Source organism: Pipistrellus kuhlii, unplaced genomic scaffold (assembly GCF_014108245.1).
Source record: "Pipistrellus kuhlii isolate mPipKuh1 unplaced genomic scaffold, mPipKuh1.p scaffold_m20_p_15, whole genome shotgun sequence".
NCBI classification, from domain to species: Eukaryota; Metazoa; Chordata; class Mammalia; order Chiroptera; family Vespertilionidae; genus Pipistrellus; species Pipistrellus kuhlii.
Window position 1 is genome coordinate 23,492,582 of NW_023425460.1, and position 15,239 is coordinate 23,507,820.

At 40.2% G+C, this 15,239-nt stretch overlaps 1 protein-coding gene across 6 annotated transcripts in view; it reads right to left on the bottom strand.

The window, feature by feature from the left end:
- The window catches only part of SGMS1 (sphingomyelin synthase 1), a 219,155-nt gene that overhangs the window by 73,022 nt on the left and 130,894 nt on the right, over positions 1-15,239 (bottom strand). For 2 of the 6 annotated variants that reach the window (XM_036438461.2, XM_045581877.1), the window contains one exon: positions 13,102-13,184. The gene's annotated coding sequence lies outside the window, so the exon portion shown is untranslated. Of the gene's footprint in view, positions 1-1,717; positions 1,721-2,290; positions 2,408-13,101; positions 13,185-15,239 lie in introns of those variants that run through there. The other 4 variants (XM_045581875.1, XM_036438464.2, XM_045581876.1 and 1 more) reach the window with 4 other exon arrangements.

The window sequence follows — 15,239 nt, forward strand, 5'->3', positions numbered from 1 at the left end:
GTTTAACGAGAAAAGCTTCATAACCTCGCCATTCTAAACAAGCAGGTTCAACACGAACCGGCGTGCTAACAGAAACTGTAAAACATTGCACACAGCGTATAATAGACTGCAGGTGAGCATCCACTCAGATAAATCCCCTCCTGGAAGCCACGGGCCCAGCTGCTGGGTTTACAAGCAGAGAACACCTGAGTTGCACTTTGCGTGGAGCAGGATGAACAGGCACGTCCAGAACGAAAAGAGCTCCAGGGACAAAGGAGAAAGTCACTCGGAATCAGCAGCCATGAGTATTAACCACGTGTATTAACAGGTTCACCAAGAATAGGACTTGCTTAGTTAATATTTGAAAACCACAGGCTTCCAGAGCAAATGCATGATTCCCTGAACTTTGACATTTTGGCACGAGGGTAATGAGGAGCTTTTAAAAATAACTTCAAAATCTGCTCTGAACTTAGAACCTCCCCTGGATTATTTCACACAGAAAGATTAACAACACTATTTTGTTAGGAGCAAGGGGAGCCACCTGGGGAAAATTACAACCTTAAATGCTAACTTCGAGTGTAAATGAAATTAACTGGCCGTGAGATTTGGAGCAGATTATGTAACCTTGCCCAGGCTGTTTTTTGAACTATAAAACAGAGATAATAATACCTCTATACCTTCCAGCGTTATTATGAAAATTAAATGAGGCAGAGGGTACAAAGCATCTGTATCTGATAAAAGCGGGCTCTTTACATGTCTGGTTCTATTACACCCATTGGGGCGAGTCAAAATCCAAATTTAATTCTCTCTTTAGATTTGAGACATCTCCCAGATTTAATAAAATAGATTCCCATTCTTACCACCTGAGGGGGCTTTCCAACTACCCTAGTGCAATTAGGGCCATTTCTCTCAACCTCACGGGCTGTTCTCAAAAGAAAGGGGATCCCGAGTTGTTACCTCTCACTCAGAGCCACTTAATTCGTTAAACTCAAAGCAACTGAACTTCCAAATTAGCATATAAGCTGGGAAACAGTATTAGTATTTGTTCAATGTATAAATAATTTAAAATTCTACAAATTATTTTAATGATCCTATTTAGAAGTGACTAATGTCTGGAGAAGCTTCCTTCACAGATCTGATAAAGCAAAGAACTTAGCTCTTTCTTTCTGTTACTGAGCCAGTCTACTGAGCCAGTCTACATCTTCATAAAGTTATGAAGGACATAAGGACTTAAGGACAGCATTATAAGTTCTGTCATTCTTTATGCCACCGGACACCTTCTGCCTGCCTCTCCAGCAGTCAGTGTTTCTGATGGCGATGTGTCTGCTGCACTGTGTGTGTTTTTAGCAAAACTGCAATAATCACAGATTCTGCTTCTCTGCTGCCCTCCTCCCCATCTTCTTGCAAGAAAACAATTTACTTGCAACATACACATCTCTATACACTGCTCACTAATTTCTTACATAAAAAGCAGATTTTAAAAAAGAAGTTCACCGACTTTATTTCTACAGCAATTTAAAAGTGATCATCAGCTCAACAGTCTAAGAGTGGACTGGGAATATACCACCTTGGAGGGTTCCCATTGGGGTACAACGTAGATAACAACTCCAGATGGCAAACACAAATCGGGGAAAATAAAAATAAGTGCTGTGCACTCTTCTCAGTGTTTTTCTCTCCATAAATTCCACAGCACAATGATCTGGCCACAATAAATAGAAAGCATAGCTGTGGAGTAAACACGCTCACTCCACAACGCGGGAGCACGTGCTGCTTCTGGCACTGAGCAGAGATCTCCCTCACCGGCTAAGCTCCCAGCCAGCCAAGGGAGTTGGCCGACAGACCTTTAATTTTATTTAGTACAGGGCCCGGAGTTTGAGAAAGTGATATTTTCCCCAAACTTAGTAATTAAGTGTAAATACAATCCCATCCCCTCAAAAAAAAAAAAAAAAAAACTCCTTTAGGAGAGCTCGATCACCCCTAACCTGAACCACCGCCTGACCCGTGGCTCTCAGAAGCACCCACAGGGCTGGAGCAGGGTGCAGCCCGCCTATGTGCTGGCCAGTTTCCCCAGCTTCTCCGTGAGCGGTCCCAGGTGTCAGCAGCTCCTGCCCATTTACCATCAGAGCGAGGTCCGGCACCAGCCAGCATCACCTCTCCTTCGCCAGGCGCAGGGAAAGGCAAAGATCGCGTTAGGGGTTTCTGCAAGGCCAGGCTGTCTCCCCCGCTCTGAGCCAGCTCCCAGGGGCTGCCAGCGCTTCGCCCGCCCCACAGCACGTTAATGACGCGGCATCCCAGACGGAGCAGCACTTACGTCTCTCCGGGCTGGAGGCAAAGTCTCCTGCAAAGTTCCCGGGCGCTAAGTTTCTGGCCGCTCGCTCCTGCAGGCGAAGAGGCGTGGGCGGTCCAGGCGCGCCGACCCCGGCCCCGCTCCTGGGCGCGCCCGCCCGCGCCTCCGCGGCCGCGGGGCCGCCCTCTCCGGGGCCGGCCGCTGGCAGCCCCGCGGGCTGAGCCCTGGTCCGCGGGCGGGCGGCGGGCGGGTCCTCCCGGCGGAACAGCTGGACGCAGGCACCCGGCGCAACCCCAGGCTCCACGGGGAGGCCGCGGCTCAGCCGAGCCGAGCAGGACGGCAGAGGTTTTGGAATGCAGGGTGCGGCCCTCTAACACAGCAAAAAAGAAATGAGTCAGTCCTGCGATTCTAGCCAATAAGCGTGTTCAGTCGGTGAAGGCGGAACTTTCCTTTCTTGATAGGGCTTACTAGCTTCTGCAGCCTTAAAAAAAAAAATCACAAAACCCAAACAGCCTTTGGCAACTTCAAGACAATGTAGATGGCCTTTTAAAATAAGGAGTAATCTTATGATAGACACCTGAACAATGGATGTGCATTAATTTCTATTGCTTAATAAAAGTTCTTGAGTTAGGCAGCGATCCGGGGTGTAATGAGGCGGTGGCATCAGGCGTCCCAGCAGATTTGGATCTGATGCCTGACACTGTCTGACCCAGAGCAGGATAATTATCTGCAATGAGGGGGATAAGATGCTCACCTAACAGAGTTTGAGGGGCAGATGATATGTTCTAATACGTGCAAAGAATTTGGCACAGCACTTGACATAGAGTAGGCACTTAAACAATGCTATCTGTCCCTCTGAGTTCTGTATCAGAACCTCCAAAATTGTGGAACACTAGCCCACAGTTTTTCTATTCCTTTCAATGTTAAAATATCCCAAGAATTTTACAGCTGAAATCGTTCTTTAGTATTGCATGGTCTCAGTCCCATATTTAAGTGGTGAAAAAACTATAGAAGATTTTGGTTTAGGATTCTTGGATTTGGTGTTATTACACAATAAAAAATTAATTAGCAAAACAAAAGGATTAAAATTGGAATCATTTCATTTATGCCACAATTAAACCAACCTTTTAAAAAGTAAGTGATTTTGGAAATACTTTCCTTCTGGGTCATTGTGCCTAAACATTATTTTGGAATAAAAATATTTAAAAGAAGCTTTAAGTAGTTGGGAATTGGCATATTACAGGAATGATAGAACTGGTAGGTCCTGAGTACCAGTTAAAAAGTAAGTTGATTACTAGTGAGGGAGCAGAGTTTTTACAGAGGAAACATTTTTTTTTTTTTTTTTTAAGTTACAAATTAAACCTACTTGGCTTTGGAGAAGACTTCTTGAGTTTAATTTTCTCACATTTGTTTAGAAACAGTCATTCTATTAGCCAAGATTTCTTCAAAATATTCAACAGCCAAACATAAGATCTCAAGTGTGCTCAAGGGATCTAAAAGCTAGATTTTTCTCCCAAGCAGCATGGCAGACTAATAACTATTATACACCAGGAGTCAAGAGCCCCTGCCCTAACCCCAGCTCTGCCCGTTCGTGGCCAAGTGAGTGGCCCTTGGTAAACTGCTTCATCTACCTCTGAAGGCCTCTAAGAGTTCTCCTTGGGAGACCAAATTATGGTCAAAAAGGATAGGTGTTAAAGTACAGCGCAGGGAATGCAGGGATAGGCAAAAGCAGGTTTACAGTTGTATGTGAAACAATTTATTCTTGTATTATTATTATTTATTAATTACTGCATTTGTATTTCAACTGTAAACCTACCTTTGCCCACCTGTATAGTCAATACCATCGTAATAACTGTGTATGGTGCCCGGTGGGTACTGGATTCAGAAGAGTGATCACTTTGTTGGGTATATAAATGTCTAATCACTATTTTGTTGACCTGAAACTAATATGACATTGTATGTCAACTATAACTAAAAAATAAATTTAAAAAATATAAAAGTTATTTTAAAAATAAATTTAAAAAAGGACAGGCACAAGAGAAGCCTATAACTTAGCATTTATCCTTAGCAACAGGTATATTTGGTTCTATATCTTATAAGATACAAAGTTGGTAAATCTCCCTCAACTCTCATATTCCTCACAAAGGTAATCTTATTGTCTTGGACACTTTAGGTTAAATTCTGAAAATAACCGCTCCCTCCCTTTTTCTTGATGAGTCACTGTTAATAGGTAAGAATACAGCTTATCTTTCACTTCTGTACCATTTTTCCATTCCTGGTTCAGGCATTCATCCCCTCATGCCAGTGTCACCTGTTGTTCCAGCTGCCAGGTCCCTCCCTCTGCTTCCAACACATCTCTACCATCACCTGGCAAATGTCAAAGTCCGGTGTGCCATCATGTCATGAACCTTTCCTCTATCACCTGAACAACAGTAAAGATCCAAAGGAAACCATTTGCTTTATAGACAACTTTTTTCAAACATTTATATAAATATGTATTTTCGGGCACATCATTTTTCTGCTTACAAAACTATTATAATCAATTATACTAGCCAAACTAATAATATGTTGGCTGTTACACCAAAAATAAAAGCTCTTTTATATGAGAAGAATATATAACACCTAGGAATATATGAGCATCAATAAATTCATAACATTATAATCTGAAGTACACAATTATATGTGGACATAGGTCTACAGAGATACGTAAAAGTGAAAGAGAAAGCTAGCACATCCAGGAAATAGATAATCTACTTTGTTTCTATTGTCTAGGATCCAGTCAAGTTTAAAATTCACAGCGTAGGCGCTCCATTCAGGAGGAAGGAGGACTTTGTAAATATGTTCACCTGCAATCATAGCTCAAAGCACTTAAAAGATGTTTACAATAGTCCTTATGCTTTGGAGTAAGGATGCGATTATCAACATTTTTAGAACATTCTCACGATTAGAAAAAGGATAACTGTTTCTAGGATGTCTATGTTGCCTAACTAAATTCAAAGCACAAAGTCTGTCCATCCAGTTTTAAAAAGTAACAATTAGCCCACAGCCTGGTGTCAGAATGCTTAGTTATTCAAAAGCTAGTCTATACCCCACCTTCCCACTAAAAAAAAAAGAAAGAAAGAAAGAAAGAAAGAAAGAAAGAAAGAAAGAAAGAACGAACGAACGAAAGAAAGAAAGAAAGAAAGAAAGAAAGAAAGAAAGAAAGAAAGAAAGAAAGAAAGAAAAAAGAAAAAAAACCACAAAAAATTCTGCAAGTAACCGGCCTGGACCACTTGTTTTTTCCCTAAGGCGGCGGCGGGCACATTACCACCTCCACACCTGGGCCCACACCTTGCCCTTGTCTGATGCCCTCTCTTACTCTTCTTCCTAGTTATCACCTTCCAGACCCAGTCAAACCCTCACTTTTCCTGAAACGCTCCTCCCTGGCTCAAGCCCGGGGAACTCTCCCCTCCTCTAAATACCTACAGACCTGCTCCTTATACCTGCCTCTCAAAACTGACTGCAGAACCTTTGCGTCTTCCTTCTTTTTGAGATTCCTAACTTTTCTTTCTCACCAGATGATAGAAGTCCATCTGAGGCAGAGATCGTGTTTCCAAGTCCTTGTATCCCCACAGGACCTGGAAGATTCTACATAAATTGCCACCGGAGATATGATAATGTTTAAGGTACATAACCACAAAAGAGAAAGGAAAACTTCCTTTTGGCTGCTGACACATCAAGAATAAACAAATACTATAGCTGTTTAAAGCAGTTGGCAAGCAGAACTCAAATGGCAGATGCTTTTCTTTGCTCTTTACAACATATTCAAACAATACAAAATGCTACTACTGAGAAGGCAAAGCTGATACTTCCTGAAGGGAAGTGAAGTTTACCAGTGTTGTCACATAAAATCTCAGTTCCCCAAACACTAACCTACTGAAGAGAAGAGAAACGTTAAGTCATTCTATCTTTCCTTTCCAGTAAGGAACACAGATGTACTTATTTGATAATCTTGCCAAAGTACCAATTCCTCCTTAAATAGAAACATCTCTCTCAACTGATATATATATATCTATGAACATCTACCTGATTACCTATAAGTGCTCCTGCCATAAATGGTAGCAAAGGGCAGATAACTACTAGAAGCATCTAGAGTATATGTTTGTTTACATAATTTAAAATAAAAAATTATGACATTTGCATTAGAGAAAACTCTGTCAAAAGAGTCATATTATACAATATATATGTGTACACACACACATAGTTACTAGTATCTTTTGATTAGTGCTAATATATTTATTCTTTTATGAGGAATTAAATGCTACCACTTTTCTCAAAAGCTATGTCGTAAACTAGCTGTCCCACTATGCAATTATATTTATTACTAGAGGCTCAGAGCACGGATTCTGCATCATTGGGGTTTCTTGGCGTGGCCTGCAGGGATTGGGCCAAAACCAGCAGTCCAACACTGCCTGTGGCTCCTGCCTGCCACTTCTGCTCATCCTGGCCCCGCTGCACCTGCCACGGCCGCAGCCACAGCCACTGCTCAGCAGGCTCGCTGCCGCTCTGCTGCGGTGGCCAGCCATGAACCCTGCATCTGGTGCCCGTTGGTCAGCTTGGCAACACTCCCACTGTGGCAGTGCACTGACCACCAGGGGGCAGCTCCTGTATTGAGCCCTGGTGGTCAGTATGTATCATAGCAACCAGTCGACCAGTCATCCGGTTGTTCAGTAGTTCAGTCACTCGGACTTTTATATATAAATAATTGCCCATGACAAAGACACTGACTTCTTAAACATTCCAAGTATAAACAATCAAATGAATTAGTCTGTATTCTTTAACTTGCAGGTGAACAGAAACAGCACTTAGAGCAGCTCAGATAAAATCAGGTTGTAATGCACTGACTCTACATAACCCAGCAGCAGGAAGGCCACCGCTGAGCTCCAGGATCAGCTCAAAATGAACTTCACCAGGACAAGATAGTGTCTTCGCTTCTATAGTTTGGCTTCGTTCTCCCTTCCTGAGCTCTGCCTTCTTCCATTTAACTCCCTGCTCTACCACAAAGATGGTCCATTCCACAGCTGTAGTTTTTAAAATCCCAACAATAAATCACACTCGTCAGCTTGGGGCAATGCACCCACCCCAGTGGCCCCGGTCCCTTGTTTGGCCAGTCTACACTAGAACTAAAACTAGAACTAACTGGTTGGATTGTCAGGAGTAGCAGTAATTGCTCCAAAAGATGAGTTTACTTCCCAGAAGTAGGAAGGAAGGCTCATTTGTCTGCCCCCCAAATACCACCACTTATCAAGAACGTCCATTTCTGTGTCTATTGTGAAACTCTAATAGGCAGTCCTCAATCTGGTAATATGTTACATTCTAGAAGTTTACTTTCAAAGTCTTAATTAAATTAATGATCTCTTATGTGGCACTTGAAATGCATTTCTTGAGAGACAAAATGTAGAGACTGGCTTCACTGGCATATTAAAATCATAACTGAAGTATAATGTTAATAATGTTCCTAACACTAAACTCGAACCCCAGTCATAACACTGTTCCTATGGGAAAGTGTATCTGAAATTCCACTTAGAACAAGACAAAGATGCTCAATGTAATCCATTTACTGAGTACCTAATAATGCCAGTGGCAAGCTTTGTACGTACATTATTTAACACTTAATCCGTACACAACAAGAAGGTGGATGTTAAAAACTGCACCAAAACCAGAAGGAAACTGGGAGTCAAGAAGGTTTTTATGCCCAAAGTGAACTGTCAGAATAAATCAAAGCCAGATTCAAAACCATGTATGTTTGACCCCGAGACAGGGACTGCTGTACCTGATAGTCACAGCAGCCAGACAGACGTGGGTTTACCCTGGAGGAGACTGAGAGCTAATGTTTCAGGCTCTGTAACTATCTGGATTTTTTTGTAGAGAAGGGACTACTGGGCAGTCAGAGCCAATAGCCAGACATTAACTTTCTGTCTGAGAAAGCACGTCTTCCTGAGAAGGCACGTCTCTGGCAGAACAAAGTAAAACATTTCTCTGAGTAAGCCTTGAAGTAAACTGATGCTTCTTGTACTTACGTGAAGAGCATCTGAAAACCAAGGGTCTGTAAACATTATCTTCATAAAAAGTTCATTTTGCCTTGTTGAAAAAAGAGGGTGTTGCCCTCACTAGTTTGGCTCAATGGATAGAGTGTCAGCCTGTGGACTGAAAGATCTTGGGTTCGATTCTGGACAGGGGCACATGCCTGGGTTGCGGCCTCCATCCCCAGTGAGGGGCATGCAGGAGGCAGCCAATCAATGATTATCTCTCATCATTGATGTTCCTATCTCTCTCTCTCTCTCGCTTTCCCTTCTTCCCTAAAATTAATAAAAATATATTAAAAAAATAAAAAGCGAAAAGGAAAAAGAGAGTGCTATCTATTGAAACACTTATCTAAGGTGTTTAAAAGAAAATTAAAAATGCAAAAATAACTGACTAAATGTGATTCAGTTCTGCCAATATAAATGCAATTAATGCATTTAACCTCATTAACTGTTTTACACTTAGAAAACTTTTTTTTGTTATGCAGTATTTAATACATGCAGGAGAATATATTAGCACATTTGTTGGGGGAAATAACATTAAAATTGATCATTATAAACCTGCTACCCAACCTAAAGGGCAGACCATCACCACTGAGCCATGCAGCTCCCTCAGCGCTTCTGTCTGTCTGACTTAGGCAGACAACCATTTCTTTCTGAACGTCTTTGGTTCAAGATGGGACTTTATGGGACTTGAATAATAAATTAACACTGTGCCTTTTGAAATCAAAGTGGAAAAGTGGTCAGAAGTAACAGGACAGAAAACAGCTGATTCATAGTCATGAAACAAAGGAACAGCTCTGTATATGTTCTTAACCCAGAAACTGCTAGTCAGAGAGACCTGTCAGATCTTTTGGTTTCACTCATGGCCCAAAGCCAGAACGAGTCACTGGGAATACAAAACTAAGTTAGATCTCCTTAACATCTGCCAGATTACTAGACACGTGACCTTGCATATGACTGGTGAACTCCAAATTATTCCAAATTGCGGTAAGGTAAGACTAAGCCCAGACAAACTGGTTCTCCCATGCAGAACCTTAAACATGACAGACACAATAAAAATCAAATAAGAAGGAAAAGAAAGGAGCACTCTAATAATGAACTCCACTTCATATCATGGAAAAAAGAAACAATGACTTGAGGAGGGAAACAAAATAAAACAGTCAATAGTTTACTAAGAGCTTAATTTGTTGTAATAGCATGTTAACCAATTTATATTATGGGGGAAATTTTAAAGTATGTCACCTGTGAGGTTGAAGAGTTTACAATATACGCCAAAAGAAAGGACATACACATTAAACTATGAATTGTTTCACTAAAAATACAAATGGAGAATAAAGAAGTCGAGCATGTGTTACAAATTAAATGTATAACAAATACATGCAAAGGAGGAAAGGGAAAGGGAAGCTTAACTAAAGGGAAGGAATGACACAAAGATCCTGCACGATGATTGTGTAAGCGCACCACTATTCATAAACAAAGATGTACATCATAGAGAAAAGTTGGAAACAACTACAATGGCCACTAATAAGGAAATAGTTAAATACGTTATAAACCACCTATGTATGGAATGCTATCTCACAATAACAAAAATGATGTAGATGGATATTTGTTGATGTGGCACGGTCTTGGTATATGGTCAACCAAATCAGCTTTCAAAACAATGTAACAACCCATTTTAGGGAGAAAAATCATGTGTAGCTAATCTAGGCATAGAGAGAACATGGCAGAACACACACACATACAAAAACAATATTAAGAATGGTTTCTTGCCGAAACTGGTTTGGCTCAGTGGATAGAGCGTTGGCCTGCGAACTGAAAGGTCCCAGGTTGGATTCCGGTCAAGGGCATGTACCTGGGTTGCCGGCACATTCCCAGTAGGCAGTGTGCAGGAGGCAGCTGGTCGATGTTTCTAGCTTTCTATCACTCTCCCTTCCTCTCTATAAAAAGTCAATAAAATATATTTTTTTTAAAAATGGCTCTGGGTAATGATAATTTTGATGAGTTTTCTACTCTTAATAATTTTCACATTTTTAAAGTTCTTTCCAATTAGCACTGTTAATTTTTAAAAGGCATTTTAATTAAAAGGCATTAATCATTAAATACCCAATTCAAATGTCCTCAGCTCCTGAAACCCTCCGGATCTAGCCCACTCTTCTGTCTGCTTCCGAAGTATTTAATACAGGGTGGTGCCAAAGCAGGTTTACAACTGTTCATATGAAAAATAATACAATAATTGATACATAATTGTATAAGAATATAATTCAGATACAACTGTAAAATTACTTTTGTCCCACCTTGTCTATGTCTTAGATCATCAACCATACTTGTTTGAAATTATAACTTTCTATGTTCAGGCTTGATTATCAACTCCCAAAATGGAGTAAACCTGTCTTATTTATACTGGAATTCACCCTCACAACCAAGATTCCCAAATCCAGCACACTACTATGTTGATTTAAACCTAATGCTAGACTGTAACATTTACATATCTGAAGACTACTCTCCTAGCAGCTCTCTAACCAAAAATTCATTTATGCTGGGCGTGTTCAGAAATAGCATCAGGTTCATTTTGGGAAGAGAAATTATAAATCAGAATATTTCCTCTGTTAATTATTACCTCCACGTTTACTTTCCAAGTTACCAAAGATACTCTCATTCAACTCAATTAAGACAGAGGTCAATATTTCCCAACCCAGAGGCAAGTCTCTCAGATTTCTATTCACGAGTTTCTGCTTGAAATGAACAAGAATTACTTTTGCAATAATCCAAGTCCATCCCCAACTCAGTAGGAACCATAAATACCTATTGAGTTAGGGAGAAATAAGGAAAATAAATGTTTTAAGATTACATAAGGGAATTGAAATATCCTAGGCATTTTTGAAAGGTTCAATAAAAAAAAATGTTTTGAAAACTAGGTGTGTGAGATTTAAAATAAAAACCACCACCACAATCTTTGCTGTTACTTAGCAATTTCAGGCTTCAATTGTTCTCTTCTAAAGGGCAAGTCAGAAAACCGAAGAAACTGCTTCTAAAAGAAACACTGAGAGACCTGGTCCAGTTTCCTTTCTTCCCTCCATGTTATTCCCTAGCATTTTAATCAAGCCCCTGGGAACTTTAAACGGCCAGATTCAGTTTTGTTTCTCTCTCTCCCTCTCAGAAGACAATTTGCTTTCACTAAAACTTAATTTTTGAATCAAAAAGCAAAGCCTCACGTGGAAGTTAGTCAGGAGGAACCCCAGCTTCTAGGCCCTGTTCTTTTTCACTAAAGCAGGAAATGGAGATGCCAGAGAGCTCAGGGAAGGGAGAGGAGGACGTTATCCTCAAACACTGCCACTCGACAGCCAGAGGGGAGGGGTGCCAGGGCCCTGTTACAAACTGAGAACTCCAGTCACACTCTTAAGAAAAGTGGCTTAAATTTTGAATTGGCCTCAGCATTTATCTTCAATTCTAGAAGCTCTGTGAGCATGACAACCTGAGTTGACAAGCAAGGATTCAAAACCAAAGCTTGCTTTTATCAGCCCAACCAAAGTCATACCTCCAGGGCTGAGACGATCATTGAAAACTAGCTCAGCGGGAGCCAGCTCATACCAGCCCACCAGAGTCAACTGTCATTTTCTCCGGATTTGGGGCAAGCCAGTTGTTAGACATAGCCATCATTAAAAGTCAAATGATATAAACATACAATTGAAATAAACTATATCAAAACAGATATAATACTCAAAACTCGCCACTTCCTATTTTCTATCACCTTTGCTCTTGATGTTATTTGAAAGTATTCAATCTGGTTGGTAGATAACTATGTAACAATGTGCTTCTGCACATCACTTCCTGCCTCTGCTTGTGGTGATTTTTGTTGAAATCGGCCATGATGGAAATATTTACACCACAGAAATCAGCAAACATTACACCCCCCTCCTCCCTTCTTCCAGCCAGCTGGGTCTTAACCCACCACTGCTTGATAGCAGTTAAAGAAGTTGAGCTGGTTAAACTTCTGAGTCAAAATAAAGGCTTATGAACTGTAAGTCACAATAGAAATATAATCCTGTGGCTCTATGATGTACCAGTTATGACACAGAGTACTAGCTACACAGTCTTTCATCTGTGTATTGACTCATATCAAATCTAATACACAACGAGTCAACCAAGTTTCAGAGACTGGGTAACTACGAAAAGCACAAGAGCAAGAGTCAGGACTATGAATGTCTGACTCAAAAATGTATAATCTTTCCACTAGGCGACCATGTATTAGCATTATCATAATCATAATGAAACCAAAATCAGCCACATAAAACTGCCTGGTAGTTAGCAAACATTAATAGCTTCTAATGTGTAAAAATCGCATACACAAAGAAGAATATAGGGAAGGTATAGACAAAGAGCTCAGTCTTATTCATATTCAATGTTTATTCATATCTACCTCCACAATGTAATCACAAAGTATAGGTAAGAAATGGGGCCCACAGAATCAACAGGACCAATAATATGTGTATTTGAGAGGTATACTACCAAAAGGAGTCCTCTTTTAAACACTTATGCTCTACCCACCAAACTGATGTACCCAACAACTTAAAGTGACACATTCTACCAGGAAAGAATCATTTCTCAAATGCTAGCATAAATTTTTGAAGTACTTTTGCTTTTTTACTTTTAAATATTTTCTCCTTCAGACTTTGAAGTTATTTGATTGTGCTATTCTTTTATCAGGGATTCTTATAGAAAATTCACTTGATAGTCAAAAGAATTCTGAAAGGCTAATAAAACTTTACTTACTGATTATTTAAAAAAAAATTCTTGTCATCTTGGTTTCCTATGAATTACCAGTTTCTCCCATTGTTCCAGTACATTTCCATCACCTGTCACAAGGAGAAAGAATCTGATTAGTCATATGTCTCATAGAGACCATTTCTTGGTGTCTATGTTAGTTTCCTTTCTTTATACCCAAAATCTATTTGTCTCTTCCTTACTCTTCTAAGTCAGAAAGAAAGATCTCCCCAGAAGAAAAAAGATGTAAAGAGCAGTATTTCTACTGTTGGGGTTTGGAATGGAGAACCCTAAAACACCCACTCTTATGTTTTTGGGAAGAGATTCCTAGTCTGTTTCCTGGGAGGGAGCAGTATTAAAGGAACGCACTTTTTGTCCTTCCTCCCCAATTCCTTCCTTCCTCCTTCTCAAAAATGAGTGACTAATTTGCCTGAGAGGACTAGGAAAATAACTGACTTAGTAGTTGGCTACTGCAATCAGCTGGGCAGCAAGGGCCACCGGGAACCAGCTGCCCTCCACACGGTAAGCAGGACAAGGGCTGCCTGCTCCCAAGAGGGCCAACAGCTCTCTCTGTCCCAGCTGATGATGGGTCAGGGTTGCTGGGTCCAATGCATGTGTTAGCGAGGAACTTCTGTGTTATCTAATTCTGCTTTATCGGTAATTACATTACTATCTGTGTTGATTCCCATTTGAATCCTTGCTCTGTTTCTTGAATTGTTTAAAACTTAAAGAGTAAGAAAGGTGATTAATTAGGTAATCCAAACCACCAAAGGACAATGCACAGGTAAAACTGTGGTTTAAAGCCCCACCACTAAGTAGTCTTGGGAAAATAATTTCATCTTTTCCCAGCCTCAATTTCTTCATTTCTGAAAAAGGATCAAATGCCCCCTACGATGCTATGTGGATGAATGATCTAATCTGCCAAGGTCAAGCATGCTTTGATCCAACAAGTACATTATCCCAGCACCAGGAACACCCAATGCCCAATGATCAGACTTGCTACTTTGTCCGTATATCCAACTCTAGCATTGGATATTTATAATTCATAAAATAAAGGAATATACCCAGCAAAATCCCTTTTTCCAAGAGAAAATCATTCAGAATATTTTACTTTTTTGAATTTCATAACATTATAGGGTCTACAACTAGGGATAGAAGTGCTGTTGTCTTTCCCTTCATCGAAGAGAAAAAAAAGGAGAACACTCAAATCCTACCAAGCAGGATGCAACTATCACTCATTTTATATGAAGAACATTTGGCTCCAAGTAGACAACACATAAAATAAAAGCCTAACCACCTTTCCTCGCCTGAAGCCCCAGTGCTAAGTCCTTCAGAAAGATTAACAATAATTGTAAAATGGCTCCATAAACTGATGTTCCATGAGAGACAGTGTCGCTTCAGTTATTCATAGAAGAGACAGAACCTCAAGTTATCCAAACCATTAGGGTATGTGTGTCTGTGCATGTGACAAAAAGAAGGCAGAGATTGAAGCCACCTAAATCCAGAGTGCCCTAGTAACAAAGAAAGAACTTGCCAACATCAATAAAAACAGCAGGGAAGGGCTGACAAGTCAAAAGCTCATAAGATTACACCCAGCACTGAAAGGAACATGCTCATGACGAGCTGTAGCTTTGGATGCCTGGTCACTTGGCATGGATGTCTTTTAAATGATGGGAAATGCAAAAGGCTCTGTTATAGGTTTAAAATAAATAGGCTTGAATTCCACCTCTGCTAGTTAACTGCAGTGTGGTCTTTGCCATGTAATTTAATCCTTCTAATCTTCAATTTCCAAATCTGTAAAACAAGGACAATAATACACACCTTGGAGAGTAGTTATTTAGATTAGAGATGATGCATTACAGAATATGTTCCCCAAACGTAATTGCAATTATTTTTTACTAGTCCAAATATGATAGTCTATAAAATTCATGGTAACCATTGCAATTATGGTATACAGTCCATTAAATGCAGACTCTGTCCCTAAGTGACCATTTTGGAGAGAGGTTCAAACCATACTTTTAATAATAATATAAAACTTTTCTATGTTGTTCTGAAGTGTTAAATAAAAATCCCCATCTTAGTTGACAATCTTCACTAATGTGGAAACAGAAAGCTCTAGCTATGCATATGTTAGCATTCTTCACACA